At 40.9% G+C, this 16,120-nt stretch overlaps 1 protein-coding gene across 2 annotated transcripts in view; it reads right to left on the bottom strand.

The window, feature by feature from the left end:
• The window catches only part of KCNB2 (potassium voltage-gated channel subfamily B member 2), a 401,787-nt gene extending 388,719 nt beyond the window's left edge, over positions 1 to 13,068 (bottom strand). The window contains exons 1-2 of one of the 2 annotated variants that reach the window (XM_054561765.2): positions 12,401 to 12,875; positions 4,871 to 4,977 (exon numbers count right to left, since the gene is read on the bottom strand). The gene's annotated coding sequence lies outside the window, so the exon portion shown is untranslated. Of the gene's footprint in view, positions 1 to 4,870; positions 4,978 to 12,400 lie in introns of both variants that reach the window. The other variant, XM_009243863.4, reaches the window with a different exon arrangement.
• Positions 13,069 to 16,120: the final 3,052 nt, after the last annotated feature.

Genomic DNA, 16,120 nt, shown 5'->3' with positions numbered 1-16,120 from the left:
AAGAAGCAGTAAGTCCTCCTAGGGAAAGAATTGCTTTCTCATTTCAGAAAAAAACATAATGGGCTATTTGGCTATTATTGGCAAGTGCCCTTGGGCAAGTCAGAGGCAAACAAGAGTTAAATAGTTCAGCATAATGAACTACCTCTGTCTTTTGGAATCATCCACTGTCATCTTGAGAAAGGATAGTGGGAAAATTCTGGATGAAGAGATGGGAGGAAGTGTCCAGAGGAAGAGAGAGACCTAGCAAATGGCTGGTGAGGTGTCCAGAAAATGGCTGGTACCTGGGCCCCAGTGAGATATGGACCAATGAGAAAACTCCTGTGATGAGGAATGGTAAATGCATTTTTAGGAGCAGTGACATCTAACATTTAATTAGAATTAGTTTCTTGTCTATGCTATAATTACCATCCTTTATCCCAATGCATTCAGCCAGAGTCTTTTATATATGAGGGCACTATAATACTGATTGATTAGAGAAGGAAGGGAGATGTGTCCCAGAGGAAGACATCCCAGAGGTCTGAGAGGAGCCAAAGAGAACACAGGAGTGTGGTGAAGGATGTGGCACAGCATGGATTAACCAGTGAGTGGATGCAATTCAAACACTTTTCCCCCCTAATTTATTTTGAAGAAATACGACAACAGCAGGGATGGCTAGTTGTCTATTTAAATTTATAGTTCACCTTATATAATTGCCACTGAGAAGTTCCTGTTGAGCCAAATATTACATTTCACAGCCCCTACTCCCAGCCACCTCATCTAGGCATCTAGATAGAGGGGTACCTGACTAGTTCTCATCAGTGGAATATAAGCAGAAGTGTTGTTGTCACACCTGAGTCAAGATGTTTAGGAACTGGTCGTGCCTTTTCTGTGTTCTCGCACTCTTCATTTGATTGTTATGTGAATGAGAAATATACTTTTGTTATGCCAAATCGCTAATATTCGGGTGTTTGTTACAGGATGAGCTAGCATTATCCTAACACTGACACCTTGATGTTATGGGGCGTAGGAGTGCTGCCTTTACAAAAATCTAATTATGTGGCATTGCCCCAAGCAAGGAAAGGGATATAGAAGACGAAATGCCTGGACCCTGCCATGCCCTGGCACAACTGTGCTAACTTAGAAGGCAGGTCTATAACTTCAGAAAAAAAGATTGCAAAGAGCCAGAATGTTACTGTGTGGTGGTTGCTCCTCACTGCCTGTAGCAAAGTATTACAAAACGATTGAAACAGAAGACCTCAGGAAGCCGCAACAACCCACTCTTTGGGGAGGATAAGGGTGAGAAATAACAATGAAAAAGGCTTTGAGTAACAGAAGTCCCTTATAACCTCCCAGTTCGACAAAGTGACTCAGCCTTGCAGTAAATATCTCATTAATGAAGTGACCTAACCACCCAAGCCTATTTTTGAAATGAACCCAACATAACCACTTAAGACACGGGTGTATAAGACATGAACAAAGGAATGAAACAGCTTCAAAAATTATGAATAGGAAAGAACTTTCACTGTAGCTAGTAGTGTAACTGACAGAAAGCAAATATTTAAGTAACTAATGAAAATTTTGAGGAAATTGTATTGTCAAAGAAATTAAGAGCCAGGCCTAACAAAAAATAAAAAAGAAAAAAAAAACCCCCAATGACTTTAAAACCACCTCTAGGTATGTAGGCTTGGATTGGGAAGAAGCAGGCCTATAAGGCCCTATAAGTTCCAGGAAGGGTATACTTCCCAACACCCATTTTGCATGTGGCCGTGGAGAGTAATGGACAATGAAGAACCTCCCAGAAGGTGGCCTGGACTACGTAGAACAAAGAACAAAGAATTTCTTCCAAGATAGCAAACCAGGGTCCAAAGAAGGAATGTGCCCTATTGCCAGGACAGGGGGCCTTTAACAATATCCAATAGGACTTCTTCCATGTTATGCGTCAATGACTGGTTTATGTCTCCCATTGTTCACTTTTCCAAATAGAAATTTTAAAGGCAATCATTCCAAACTTCATCCATCATTACACAAGCATATCTCAGAGATACTACAGGTTTAGTTCCAGACCACGGCAAAAAAGCAAATACCTCAATAAGGCAAGTTACAGAAATACTTGGTTTCCCAGTGCATGTAAAGGTAATGTTTATAAAACACTGTAGTATTTTATATTATTTCGATTAAAAATGTTCATACCTTAATTAAAATGCTCTATTAGGAAAAAAAGCTAACAATCCTCAGAGCCTTCAGGGAATTGTAATCTATTTGCTAATGGAGGGTCTTGCCTTGATGTTTATGGCTGCTGACTGATCTCAGTGGTAACTGCTGATGATTTGGGTGGCTGTGGCAATTTCTTAAAATAAGACAACAATGAAGTTTGCACAGTTGTGTCTTCCTTTCACAAAAGATTTCTCAGTAGCATGCAATGCTATTTGATAGCATTTTACCCACACTAGCACTTTGTTCAAATTCGAGTCAATCATCTCAAATCTTGTTTCTGTTTTATCAACCAAGTTGGTGTAATATTCCAAATCCTTTGTTGTTATTTCAACAATGTTCACAGTGTCTTCAACCAAGAGTAAATTTCATCTGAAGAAATCACTTTCTTCACTCGTTCATAAGAAGCAACTCCTTCTCTGCTCAAGTTTGATTATGAGGTCACAGCAATTCATGTATATCTTCTGACTCCACTTCTAATTCTACTTCTCTCCACCATATGTGCAGTTATTTTCTTCACTTAAGTCTGAAATCCCTCAAAGTCATCCATGGGGGTTAGAATCAACTTCTGCCAAATTCCTGTTAATGTTGATATTTTGACTTCCTCCCATCAATCACAAATGTTCTTAATGGCATCTAAAATGGTGAATCCTTTCCAGAAGGTTTTCAATTAACTTTGTCCAGATCTATCAGAGGAATCACTACATATGGCAGGTATAGCCTTACAAAAGGTATTTATGAAATAATAGGCTTCAAAGTCAAAATTATTCCTTGATCCATGAGCTGCAGAGGGGATACTGTGTTAGCAGGCATGAAAACATTAATCTCCATGTACATCTCCCTCAGAGCTCTTGGGTGATGGGAAACATTGTCAAAAAGCAGTAATATTTTGAAAACAAGTTTTTCATAAGCAATAGGTTCTAATGATGGGCTTAAAATATCAGTAAACCATGCTGTAAACAAATGCATTGTTCATTCAGGCTTCATTGTTCCATTTCTAGAGCACAGGCAGAGTACATTTAGCATCATTCTTAAGGACCCTAGGATTCTCAGAATAGAAAGTAAGCAATGAATTCAACTTAAGGTCACCAGCTACATTAGCCCCTACCAAGAGAGTAAGCCTGTCCTTTGAAGCTTTGAAGCCAGGCATTGACTTCTCCTCTCTAGCTATGGAAAGGCCTAAATGGCATCATCTTTCAACAGAAGCCTGTTTAATCTCCATTAAAAATCTGTTGTGGGTAACACAGTGAGACCCTGTCTTTTTTTAATTAAAGAAATTTTCAAAAAAAAAATTATCCAGGTGTTGTGGTGCATGCCTGTAGTCCCAAGTACTTGGAAGGCTGAAGGGGGAGGATCCCATGAGCCCAGGAGTTCAAGGCTGCAGTGAGCTGTGATCATGCCACTACACTCTAGACTGAGTGAGAGTGAGACCCTGTCTCTAAAGAAATTTTTAAAATCTATTGTTAATTGTAGCCACCTTCATCAACGATCTTAGCTAAATCTTTTGGGTAAGTTGCTGCAGCTTCCGTATTTAACACTTGTTTCTTCACCTTGCACTTTTTTTTTTTTTTTTTTTTTTGACACAGAGTCTTCCTCTGCCACCCAGGCTGAAGTGCAGTGGCGCAATCTTGGCTCACTGCAACCTCCACCTCTCGGGTTCAAGCAATTCTCTGCCTCAGCCTCCCGAGTAGCTGGGATTACAGGCGCCTGCCACCATGCCTGGCTAATTTTTTCGTATTTTTTTAGTAGACACGGGGTTTCACCAAGTTGGCCGGGCTGGTCTTGAACTCCTGACCTCGTGATCCACCCGCCTTGGCCTCCCAAAGTGTTGGGATTACAGGCGTGAGCCACTGCGCCCGGCCCACCTTGCACTTTTGTATCATGGAGATGGCTTATTATTTTTAAACCTGTGAACCAACCTCTGCTAGCTTTGAACTTTTCTTCTGTTTGAAGAAACAGAAGAACAGAGAACAAAGAACAAAGAATTTCTTCTAAGATAGCAAACCAGGGTCTAAAGAAGGAATGTGCCCTATTGCCAGAACAGGGGGCCTTTACCAATATCCAAGAAGAACTCACAGAAAAACTCACTTCTCTCAGCCTTCATGGAATTGAAGAGAGTTAAGGTCTTGTTCTGGATTGGGCTTTGGTTGAAGGGAATGTTGTGACTGATTTGATCTATCCAGACCACTAAAACTTTCTCCATATCAGCAATCGGACTCTTTTTCCTTTATTGTCATTCATGTATTCATTGGAGTAACATTTTTAATTTCCTTCAATAACTTTTCCTTTGCATTCACAACTTGGCTAACTGGAACAAGAGGACTAACTCTCAGCCTATCTTGGCTTTCAACATGCCTTCCTCACTAAGCTTAATCCTTTCTAGCTTTTGATTTAAAGTGACAGACACGTGACTATTCCTTTCACTTGGATACTTAAAGGTCATTGTAGGGTTATTAATTGGCCTATTTTCAATATTGTTGTGTCTCAGGGAACAGGGAGGCCCAAGGAGAGGGAGAGAGTTGTGGGAATAGCCAGTCAGTGGAGAAGTTGGAAGCCACACAACATTCATCCATTAAGTTTACCATCTTATATGGGCACAACTCGTGGTGCCCCAAATATCACTGATCATGGATCACCATAACCAATATAACAATAACATTTGAAATATTGGGAGAATTACCAAAATGTGACGCAGAGACAAGAAGTGAGCACAGTGTTGGAAAAACGGCACTGACAGACTTGCGTGATGCAGGGTTGCCACAAACCAATTTGTGAAAATCGCGGCATCTGTTAAGCACAATAAAACAAAGCACCATAAAAATGAGGTATGCCTGTATATTGGAGGCTGATAACTTGCCTTTTAGTACAAAAGTTTCTAGACAATGAGGGGCCATATCCAGACTAAATGGTGGCGGGCACTCAGCATCAGCCATAGAACCTGGACTTTGAGATGGATACAGTGACTAGGTGAGATTCAGGTTGTTTTCTGGGGTTGAGGTTTTCCTATCTGTAGCCAGAGAGCAGAATATAGTAGAATTTTTGTTTAGCAAAATCTATGCTTCCCTTTCCATGATACAGAAATATGACTGGAAAGTGGCCTCCCACCCAGAGGTTGCATACTCCAGCCCTCTTTGTATACTGACAGAGCAATGTGACTATCTCATCAACAGAATGTGAATGGAAGCCAGGTGTGTCACTACTTGGGTGTGCCTTCTCTATGTTCATTCTCTTCCACAATGTCAGCTGGACGCAGAGAACTTCATGTTTCTAGTATCGAGAGCAAGATTTGAGTCCCCAAATCACTGCACTGAATGCACGCATTGGACTCTCATATAAGCAAAAATTAAATGTCCACTCTATTAACCACTGAAATATGGAAGTTTAGAAGTTAAAGTTACCTCAACTAATACAATCACCATTGAAAAGCAAAAAAGGAGGGTAATGCCTACTATTATGACCTGTATTGGGAGGTGGAAGACCTGGAGACCCTTAGATTGCAAGTGTTTACCATCAGGAATTCAAACCCTCCTCCCCTTCTTCGCCATTCCTGTTTAAAGCAAGTCTTAGACATTATCTTAGTTGTATTCCTTGAAAGACTCCGAACTAGTCTCCAAAGTATCAGTCTTTTCTCCTGTTAAAGTTCATCCTATTCACATTAGCTCAGAGATTGTTGCCAAAAATAAAGTGGACTACACCACTTTTTAAAAATTTTCCATTGACCCTCTCTCTCCCAACAACCTGCCTTTCAGGATAAAATCCAAATGATGTAGGATGGCATAAACACCTTTCACATCTAATCCTCAACCTTCTTCAGCCTTATCTCCCATCACTTCCCTACAACTGCCAATGCTGACCTTCAGTCACCAGCCAAGCCCTTTTTATGACATTGCTTTGCAAATGCTATTCCTTCTGCCTAGAATGCTTTCCATCCACCTCCTTTTCCACCTGGGGAATGCTTACTCATCTTTTAAAAATGAACTTAGATGTCACTTCATCTGTGAAGTCCTGTCTGACTATTCCACGTAGAAAAGGAAACTCTTCACAGCGATAATTAAATCATCAAATTGTGCCCACTAATAGGATGTCCCTAATGTTTAGCAAACTACATAGTTTGATTTTGTTGCTATTTATTTTGTATTTAGTTAGCCGCTAAACTTACCTTCATACTAAAAACATAGAGAGCTCAGCTTTTTCAAAATAGCCACCCACACAGTAGAATTGGATTGGCTTTCTTCAATGGGAGAATATAGCCATAATCAGTGCTGCTGAATGAGATGAATATGATCCTTTTGAGTGAGTTTCCTAAAGTTGTCAAGTGTTTGAAGGGCAAGGCCCAAGAATGCAGGAAATCCTGCTTCCTCCATAACTTTTGCACATCTCACCAGACATATATGTAAATAAAAAACTTGCTTACCGTTATCTGTGACTAGACCCTAGCCCTATTGTTCACAGCATGTTTTTACACAGGAATTTTCTAGGAATGATAGAAGGTGCTATCACCAAGATTTGCTCACCATTTTGGGAAGTTATGTCACCAGCTATCATGCTGCTCCTGCTAACTGATTCATTAATCCAGTACACCCACATCTGTTTGCAATTGCTGCTGTCACACTCAATGAATATATTTATTTTGCTCTTATTTCAAAGTGCCAAATATATAAAAGTGTTACCAATATTCAATTGAATATTATCGTCTTATCCAAGTTTATCTTCTAATCTTATCTGAACTTATCTTCTTATCCAAACTTATGCATTTTAAGTAGCAAGCATCTATTTTAGTACATCTTTTAGTGTGGTTATATCTGAGCATACACATATTGATAAGCCTACTATTTTATCTTAAGCTGCTTTCTTCTTATTTACTCTTTCTATTACAGATAGGGAATTTATATTGATTTTTAAAATGTTATATGTGTAGATATGATTTATTATCTACAAATATTATTTCAGGAAAGTAAAGGGGACATTACAAAGTACTGCTTATAAAAAGGGGGTATTGGATCTGACTGAGTAGAGTGTCGTGGCTCTATATATATTTAGAAATTCAAAGCAACTGTATTTTCTTACTGTTGGGATGCTTCTGTCATACAACTGCTCCGTTGAATTGCCATCCCACTCTATCAATAGCATTTATAATATTTGGTTGTGATTTATTTCTCTACAAATGTAGGCTGTGAGTGCATGGTGTCTTATGCATATTTACGTCTCTAATAACTGGCTTAGGACTTGGCACACAGAAGCTGAGTAGATACCTTTAGGATGAACTATCAAATGAGAACCCCGAAGGGATTGCAGTACCTGGATTTCATGGTAGAACTCTGAATCAATTATCCAGTACTTTGCCTCTATTGGTCTTATATCGCTTCCTTCATTCTGCCTGATGTCAGTTACTTGTGTACAAATACCCTCTCCATTTTCTCTCCTCCTTGTGGGCCTAGGCAGTACTGCATTCACCTCTGTATCTCAAGTGAGTCTCACACAAAGGAAGCCAGTAAACATTATGTAAATCAAATGATTCCCCAGGAGTATTGCTATACAACATTTTTAATTTTTAATTTTTAATTTGGCTGTGGGTTTTTTAAATACTAACAGTACTGTACTTCAGGTATATTAGTTATTAAAAGGGCTTTGATGGATTGGTTTGAGGACCTAAACATCACTTAAAGTACTATTTTTATAAGGAAATGTATACAAGTTCTAAAATACCCAAACTTTTAAAATGAAATTTTATCTAATAAGCCAATTGTACGTTCAAGGTTGGCTATACAATGTGATTGAACCTGTAAGACCTAATAATTGTGTGAAAAATTAAAATGTCAATCATGAGGATATATCTAAATATTTGATTCTATGGCTTCCTGCAGGCAATATTTAATCATTTTAGCTTTCAAATTTAATCTGGATGACATTGTTCACATAAACAGAAGTTGTAGCTATTTAGAAAAAACTTTTCTTCAAATATATAAACTTTTCTTGATGAAAATCTCAATTTATGTTTTCATAATGTTATCATAGTAACTCTGCACTTAACAAAATAAATGCATTCTAGAGACTATACTAGTATGTAAATCTGTTAAGTAACCATATTTTAATTTCCATTGAAATATTCGCGTTATGTTTCACAGGGAAAAAAATGGGGACATGCATAAAAATTATATTTCAGAACTAATAATTTTAAAAAAACAAATAATTCTAAAAGTAGCTAAATTAAACAAATTTGTAATACTATGTTCAAAATAATTCACAAACTTGTTTTTAAAAAACTTGAAAATGAAAATAAACTGACCAATGAGATCATCTGAATCAGCCAGCCTCATTTTCTGTGGTCATTGTAAAGCTAGTAGTTTCTAATGTGTTAGCATTCTGATAAAATCCCACCTACGTTATAAAAATCTAAACTACCTTCTTATTTCAAATTCATGTTGAAAATATGGGGGTTTTCTCTTACTTTTGGCCTTTTTCAAGCATCCCCCTGTAGTAATAACCAGGGCATCCTTTGGTGAATGAGAAGATACAGTTCCAAATAAATCTAGGAACTGCAAGCATTTTTTCTTGTTCTGCTTGGGCTCGTTTTTAACACTTTTGAATATCATAGTGGTTAAATGAAGCCAGAGTGCCTAGGTTCAAGCTTGATTTTACCATTTATTTCCTATATGACTTTAGACAAGTTAAGAAAAGCCTCTGAACATTAGTTTTCGTATCTATATAATAAAGGGCATTTCTGACAGCTACCCCATAGGGTGGTTGTAAGAATGAAAATAATAATATTTGTAAAATGCTTAAAACAGTATGTGCCTCAAGTAAGTGCTATAATAATAACTTTATTTTATATACGTCAATAAAATAAATAGTATTACTTATAATCATAATACTCTAAATTTAAAATTCAATATTTTAATAAAATTATTATTACTATTATTTTTATTGTTTTCTAACAACTGCCAAATGCATAGATTGTGAAAATTTTCATGATCCTCTTCATGGATTTGTCTTAATTAATTTGCTAAGTATAAAATTATTAAGTGCATTTCTGTATAAAAGAGATCTTTCATTTTGAACTATAACTGATTTTTCAATTAGTTTTTCAACTTTTTTTTCCCCCTAAAATATTCTTGAGAGCAGGGCCTAGCTTCTATATTTTTTACATTTGTTATATTCTATTCAAGCACTCTTCTCCTTATATATATATTTAGTAAGTAATAAATGAATTAATGAATGAGTCAATGAGTGGCTATGGGACATCAAATCAGATAGCAAAGATAGTTAAAATTCAACCTATAGGAATACGCACTTTTTAAGATAATATAAGAGGGTTTGGCTTACACAAGTCAAGGGATTCCTCATCTCACACACATGGCTTTCTGCCTCACAACCCGTACTTGAAGTAAAGAGTTGGTGGGAATACATATTTAAGAAGCACAAGGAGGAAATAAGCAATGAAACAGAATGGCCTACAGATCTAGGCTATAAAGATCCTTGTAGAATGTGACTAAAAAATCTAATGCGGCTCTGCTCTATAAAGTTTATTCTATCACTTGGGGAGTAACAAGGCCATAATCTCTAGCCTTAAAAAAACAAACAACAACAACAAAAAAAAAACTCTGGGCTAAAAAAGAAATCACACATAATGCCTTTGTACTGTCCACTTGTCTGAAGCTTCTGTGAAAATAATAGAAATCACGATTTTATGCAAAATCAATCTGAAGAATATAAACAAATCTCAAAAAATTACATTTTGAAATAAACAGAATATCTTACCCTTATATATTTTCCTTAAAATATGCATGAGATTTCCTATCAACGTTAAGAATCTTCCTTTGGAATTAGTCTTTAAGAGATAGCAAGTTTTAAAGGAACTAATTAGTTCTTTATGAAGAAAAACATGCATTAGGGCAGAATGAAATATATCTTATAGGTTTCCTAGATTTGAGTCTACTTTCACAATATGTTATACACATATACTGATCTCTCTACCATATAAGAATGCCAGATACGCATTCAAGAAAAAAATATTTTTCAACGTTTAACGAAGATGCTCTGCAGACTTGCACATTTGTAGACATGCAGGCAGGTATATAAAACACCTGGACAGACACACTCTTAAGTTGAGAAACGTGACCGAAACCATATCCTGCCATTTTGTTATTCTAGCAATCTCACTTTTATTATCATAGTGAATGTTAAAAAGGCAGGAAGTTGCCCTATTGCCTAAACAATGAAGTTTTAAAAGCCAAACAGAAGGGAATGGATAAAGTAATAATTTCTACTAACTCCTCTGAATATTCAGTAAATATGTATGCTTGGAAAGTTGAATCGTTGGACTTGGAGAACAGTGAAATGCAAAATAGTTTCAACTGATGCATGGATTGATTCTATTTGGAAAAACAGAAGAAAAGAAAAGAGGCAATACAAAAGAAAGATGTGAGATGAAAACTCTCAAAGTGGCAGGCAGGAGAGTGATTTTTCTGGAGTCGATATGTGTGGGTTTGTGTATGAGGGAGATTTGAGAACACTATCATGGAGAGGGAAAGGTGAAGGTTAAAGGAGCAAGAAAACAAACAGAACTGCTAAGTTCTTTCTCCAAAAGTCTGAGTAGTGCCAGAAAAGGAAGAAGGGTACATTAGACAGAATTCTATTTGTGATAAACAATTGTTCTAAACCTGAAGGCAAGAGGGAGGGGATTATGGTATTTACTTTGTGGAAGCATATTAACTCTTCTAGGTGATAAGAATACTTTTCCTTCAGTGGGGAAGAAAGTTATTTCTACGTTGGACCTTCAGTATTTTCAGAGAGTCCATGCAATCACACAAGTAAGCACTTTAACCATGCCCTTAAATTAAAAACACCACCTCAAACAGCAATTAAATGCGCATACACATGTGTAATGTGCCAAATTACTAAACTGTTTGAGTTAATTTAAGAACAAAGAACTCTCTAGCCTAGATGTATAGTCTAGATGGGTTTTATTCATGTATTACGTTAAGCTTTGGACAACTTTATATTTATTGACACACACACACACATGCCCCTAAATAGTGAAATACATAAAACAAAACTTTATTTTCTTTATATGTAACTTTAGAATGTTACCCTCTTTTACAAAATCTTTCCTGTAAGTTATTCAGCACTGACAGGTAAGACAAGATTTTTGACCGAAATCTATCTCTCGCTTGTCCTATGAAATGTAATATATTGATTGCTGTTTATTGGTAAATAAACCAAGAGACTTCCATCCCACACTATACTACACATTTAACAACAATAACAATAAAATGCTTACTCTTCCTTTCCCTCAGTTTCAAAAAATCAGATTCCCAACAAAATAAAAAAATTAATCAATGCAAAAATGAAAATGTGATACGATACTTAAAATCTTGACATTACTACACAACTTGATTAGAAGGAATGTTGAACCTGCGTGGAATTAACCCAGTGTATGTGCATTCTAAATTTTTTTCAATGTAATCTTGTATGCATTGTTACTTATCGTTGAAACACATGTGCAGTCATAAATGTTGCATAAATGGCATGTTTGTGCATATTGCACACTGACAGTTTTTATGAATGAATACGCATAAATGCTCACAACTCGAGAAAATGGATGGCGGCATACTATTTTGAAGAGGCTCATTAAGCATTGGGAGCAAATGATGAGGCAAATGGTCGATGTCTTTTGGTGCTATTCAGGGCAAACGTATTCCCAAGTCCCCTAGCAGAGTGTGTTGGAAACAGCCATGAAGCTCTTTCCTTAGAGACCCGTTCTCCCTCTCAGGAATCGTGCTACGGAACGGAGACCGCGCACCACTTGAAGAATAAAATGCATGCATGTCTCTGTGTTCTGAGGATCGTTCATACATCAGAGACATCACACTCCCTAAATCCAGTCCCACAAGTGTGTGCATGTGAGTGTGGCATTTACCAACAAATGGACGGAAGGCAACAAGAGCTCGGCTCCTAGAAATAACATTCCCATCCCTTCCCATTCAGGCTGCTGGGAAGCTTTTCAGGGGCTAACACTTGAGCGCCTTCCCCACTGGGAAGGAGCCTTACATTAAAAACCTTCTCAGGGCTAAGTCAGCTTTGTAAGTCCACTGGGCGCAATATGGCAGTTTCCAATTCCTTTAGCAACTCAAGTCTGGCTAGGCTGCCGCGATGATTCATTCTTAAAGGAAGACCCCCTTCGGGGAGCAGCAATGCCCCCGCCACTTACCTAGCTCCCACAGACCCTGCTCAGCAGGCGGCACGGGCTCGGGCACCACAAAGGGCTGTGGGATTCCCCGCTCCCTCCGGGGAGCCTCTCCCCGCGACGATCCCCTTCGCCAATGATCTGTCGCTGGAAATCCCCCTCCCCTTCAGAGAGGAGGGTCTCCCCGGCTGGCTGGAGCTCCTGGCGTGCTTTCCCCCTGTCTTTACATCCCTGACTCTGGTTCACGGTCTCTAGTAGGAAAGCTCAGAGGAGAGGCGGCGGGAGGAAGCTAAGGCATCCTTTAAAAGAACAATAATCTTCATCGATCTTCTACCCCTTCCCCACGCGGGGTCCCCATCCCCCTGCCGCCGCCACAGCCACCCAGACAAGAGAGGGCTGGAACAGAAGAGGAAAAATCGAGCGGGGCTGAGCTCGCCGCGCGGAAGGAGCCAGAAAGCGAGCCGCGCCAGCCCGGGAGTTGCCGCTCGCTGGGGCTGCCCGAGGCGCAGCGGCGGCGGCGGCGGCGGCGGCCGCGGGGGCGGAGGGCGGAGGGCGGAGGGCGGTAGGTGCTTGGTGGGTGTGTGTCTGTGGCGGAGCAGGGTAGAGGCTGCGCGCGGGAGGCTAGGCGGGGCGCTCTAGGGCGCCGCTCCCCCGCCCCGCAGCTCGCCGGCCCGGCGCGCACACACGGCTGCGGCCACCCCAGCCTCCCGCTCCGCCTCCTCCCGCGCTCCGCGCACCCGCGGGCTGGAGCGGCCGCCGCCTTCTCTTCCTCCTCCTCCCCCTCCCCCTCTTCCTCCTCGGCGCTCGCGGCTGTCAAGGTGGGCGGCGGGGCGAGATGGCTGGGCTGCGCGAGCCGGCGGCGCACCGCCGGGGACGCCAGGGCTCTGCCTCGCGGCGCCGGAGCTGCTCGCTCGGCCGGGGACAGCGCTCTGGTGCCCAGGGCGCGGCTGGGGCGCGGGCAGGCACCGCCCACACCTCGGCGGGGTACCTCCCTCAGCTTCCGCGCGCCAGCCGCTCCTGCTGCCCCGGGCCTGGCTTCACACCCACCTGCTTCGCTCTGCAGCTCCCACCCGGCTGCACAGGACTAGAGGGACGCAGCCCCCGCGGCTGCCGCGCACCCGGGGCCGGGAAAGCCCCGGGACGCCCCGCCGCGACGCGCTCCGGCGGCTTCGCGGGATTCCCTCCGCCCTTCTGCTTCCAACTGCAGGGCTGTCCTGCCGCCCGCCCACAGCACGACCCTGACCCTGGGCTGACTGCTCGACCCCGGGGAACTGGGGCGAAGACAGATGGCTCCTGAGTGGTGGTGCCAGGATTATTTTCCTGGAGAAAGAGCTGCGGAGATAACTAGGAGCGCAGATAAGATCTGACTTTCCTCGGGGCACCTGCAGCCCCGCTCGCTCGGGGCCGTCCCTAGCCCCGAGTGACCCGGCTTTCCTGGGTTTGAGGGTAAAGTCGGGTCCGTGGCAGCTTTAACTCTTGCTTCTCACGGGGGCGCTCTTCATACCCTGCTTTCTTTCCTTTGCCTATCAACTTACCAGCTGGAAAACTATGCCAAGTTACCCCTTGGCGAGGCCGTCGGGTGAACGCTCAGACCTGTACCCACTTCCAGGGCTCGGTAAAGACAATGAACTTGAATAATAACACTGAGTCTTACATGTTTCTGACCCCAGTGCTCCTTCACAGGCACGAAATAGAGACAGCTGGCACGGTTACAGGGGCTTTCAGGAAAACAAAGTAGCTTAAAACATCTTTTAGAAACCAACGCAGGCCGTGACAAGTCTATTTAAAGCTGGGACTCCTGAGTTTCTATAGACCAAGAAAGATGGCTATTGAGGAAAGTCCAAGTACACTGTTTTATTTATTTTTATTTATTTATTTATTTATTTATTTATTCCTTGTATCTGCTGTTTATTGTTTTTTTTTAATTTTATTATTATACTTTTAAGTTTTAGGGTACATGTGCACAACGTGCAGGTTTGTTACATATGTATACATGTGCCATGTTGGTGTGCTGCACACATTAACTCGTCATTTAGCATTAGGTATATCTCCTAATGCTATCCCTCCCCCCACCCCACAACAGTCCCCAGTGTATAATATTCCCCTTCCTGTGTCCATGTGTTCTCATTGTTCAATTCCCACCTATGAGTGAGAACATGCGGTGTTTGTTTTTTTTGTCTTTGTGATAGTTTGCTGAGAATGATGGTTTCCAGTTTCATCCATGTCCCTAGAAAGGACATGAACTCATCATTTTTTATGGCTGCATAGTATTCCATGGTGTATATGTGCCACATTTTCTTAATCCAGTCTATCATTGTTGGAACCAAGTACACTGTTTTAAATATACTCCATGTCATCCTTGCCTTAGTTTTAGCCCTGATATGCCCTGGAATGCGCTATCCTCTCTAATTCTCTGCACCTTGACTTCCCACCTCCCTATGGGGAGGTGGCCTTACTTTGTACTGAGGGTTTTTGGTTTTGTGGTGGGTTTTTGTTTTGTTTTGGTTGTTGTTGTTGTTTTGAGGTGTCAGACGTTGGGCGGGATGTTTAGCATGGAGGTTGGCCCTTCTGATGTTGTCGCCCTCCAGCAAGAAACTGCCCTGCCCTTTGCTCTTCTTGGGGTTTCTCGATTATGAACACTAGGAAGAGGACAGCCAGATTCCCAAACTCTTATCCCCAACTCTGGCCTGGTCCCAAGCTCCAGCTCTACATTTCCAGGGACCTGCAGGCAGTCCATTCCCTCCCGCCCAGACTTTCCACCCTCCCACACAGTTTAAATACTTTCTGCCAATTGCTTTTCCCCACGCAAAACCCTGACCATATCATTTCCCTACTCACAAATATTCCCTGGTGTCCCATTTCCTACCAGACAGCGTCTGCGTACCTCTGTGCCATTGCATGCGAGTATCTGGGATACCCTTCTCCAGGTCTTACGTCCAAATCATTACAGTCCTGAAAGAGTCACTTCAAACTTTTCCTCTTCCATGACTTCTCCCTTTTGGTGTCCATCGCACAATGTCCCAGCAATCTTTTTAAGACATATATCACCTTCCACTTCCTATACCATGTATTTACTGTGTACATTTCTTAACATTTTAAATTCTGGGTTCCTCCAGAAACAATTCCATGTCCCTTTATGGTTTGCATTCTTTACGTCTAACCCAAAGCCACACCTGTGAGAGATACCTATTCATCTAACAAAGATTTATTTTGTAGTTTTTCTCGGTCCCTCAGTATTTGTTAATTGAATGGAATTTACAAAATAGTTTTAGGTTAGAATTCTTCAAATTAATTTTGAGTGTGCCTAAACTTAAGTTAGCCTGACTTTTTATAAATTTAGGGGTGCCAAAAATCTTTAGTGGCTCTGTATCAACATTAGTGATCACCTCGCTAAGAATTTAATAATTTGACAAATATTTGTTTAAGTTTTTACCTTAAATTTCCATTAGATTTTAGAAATCTGAATCCTTTTGCCTACTATCTAAGTGGTCATTAGTCAAGAGAGTAAATTATCCATTGGGTAAAACACAATGCTGCTATCTCCATTTCTGGGAAGCAGGGTACTAGGAGCAAGTTATCCATCAGCTCTGAGCCCTGTATATGAGCATGCAATGACAAGAAAAAACAATCTTTGGGGGGGAAAATAAGTCTAATTTTGCTTCCTAAATGACTCATAGCTCACATGGATTATAGAGAATCACCCCTGGTATACAAGTTGTTTGGAATAGCAGAGTTCTCCATATG

Source organism: Pongo abelii, chromosome 7 (genome assembly GCF_028885655.2).
Source record: "Pongo abelii isolate AG06213 chromosome 7, NHGRI_mPonAbe1-v2.0_pri, whole genome shotgun sequence".
In the NCBI taxonomy this organism is placed as follows: domain Eukaryota; kingdom Metazoa; phylum Chordata; class Mammalia; order Primates; family Hominidae; genus Pongo; species Pongo abelii.
Note: the sequence above shows the minus strand (reverse complement) of the source record. Positions and strands in the feature narration are given on the sequence as shown.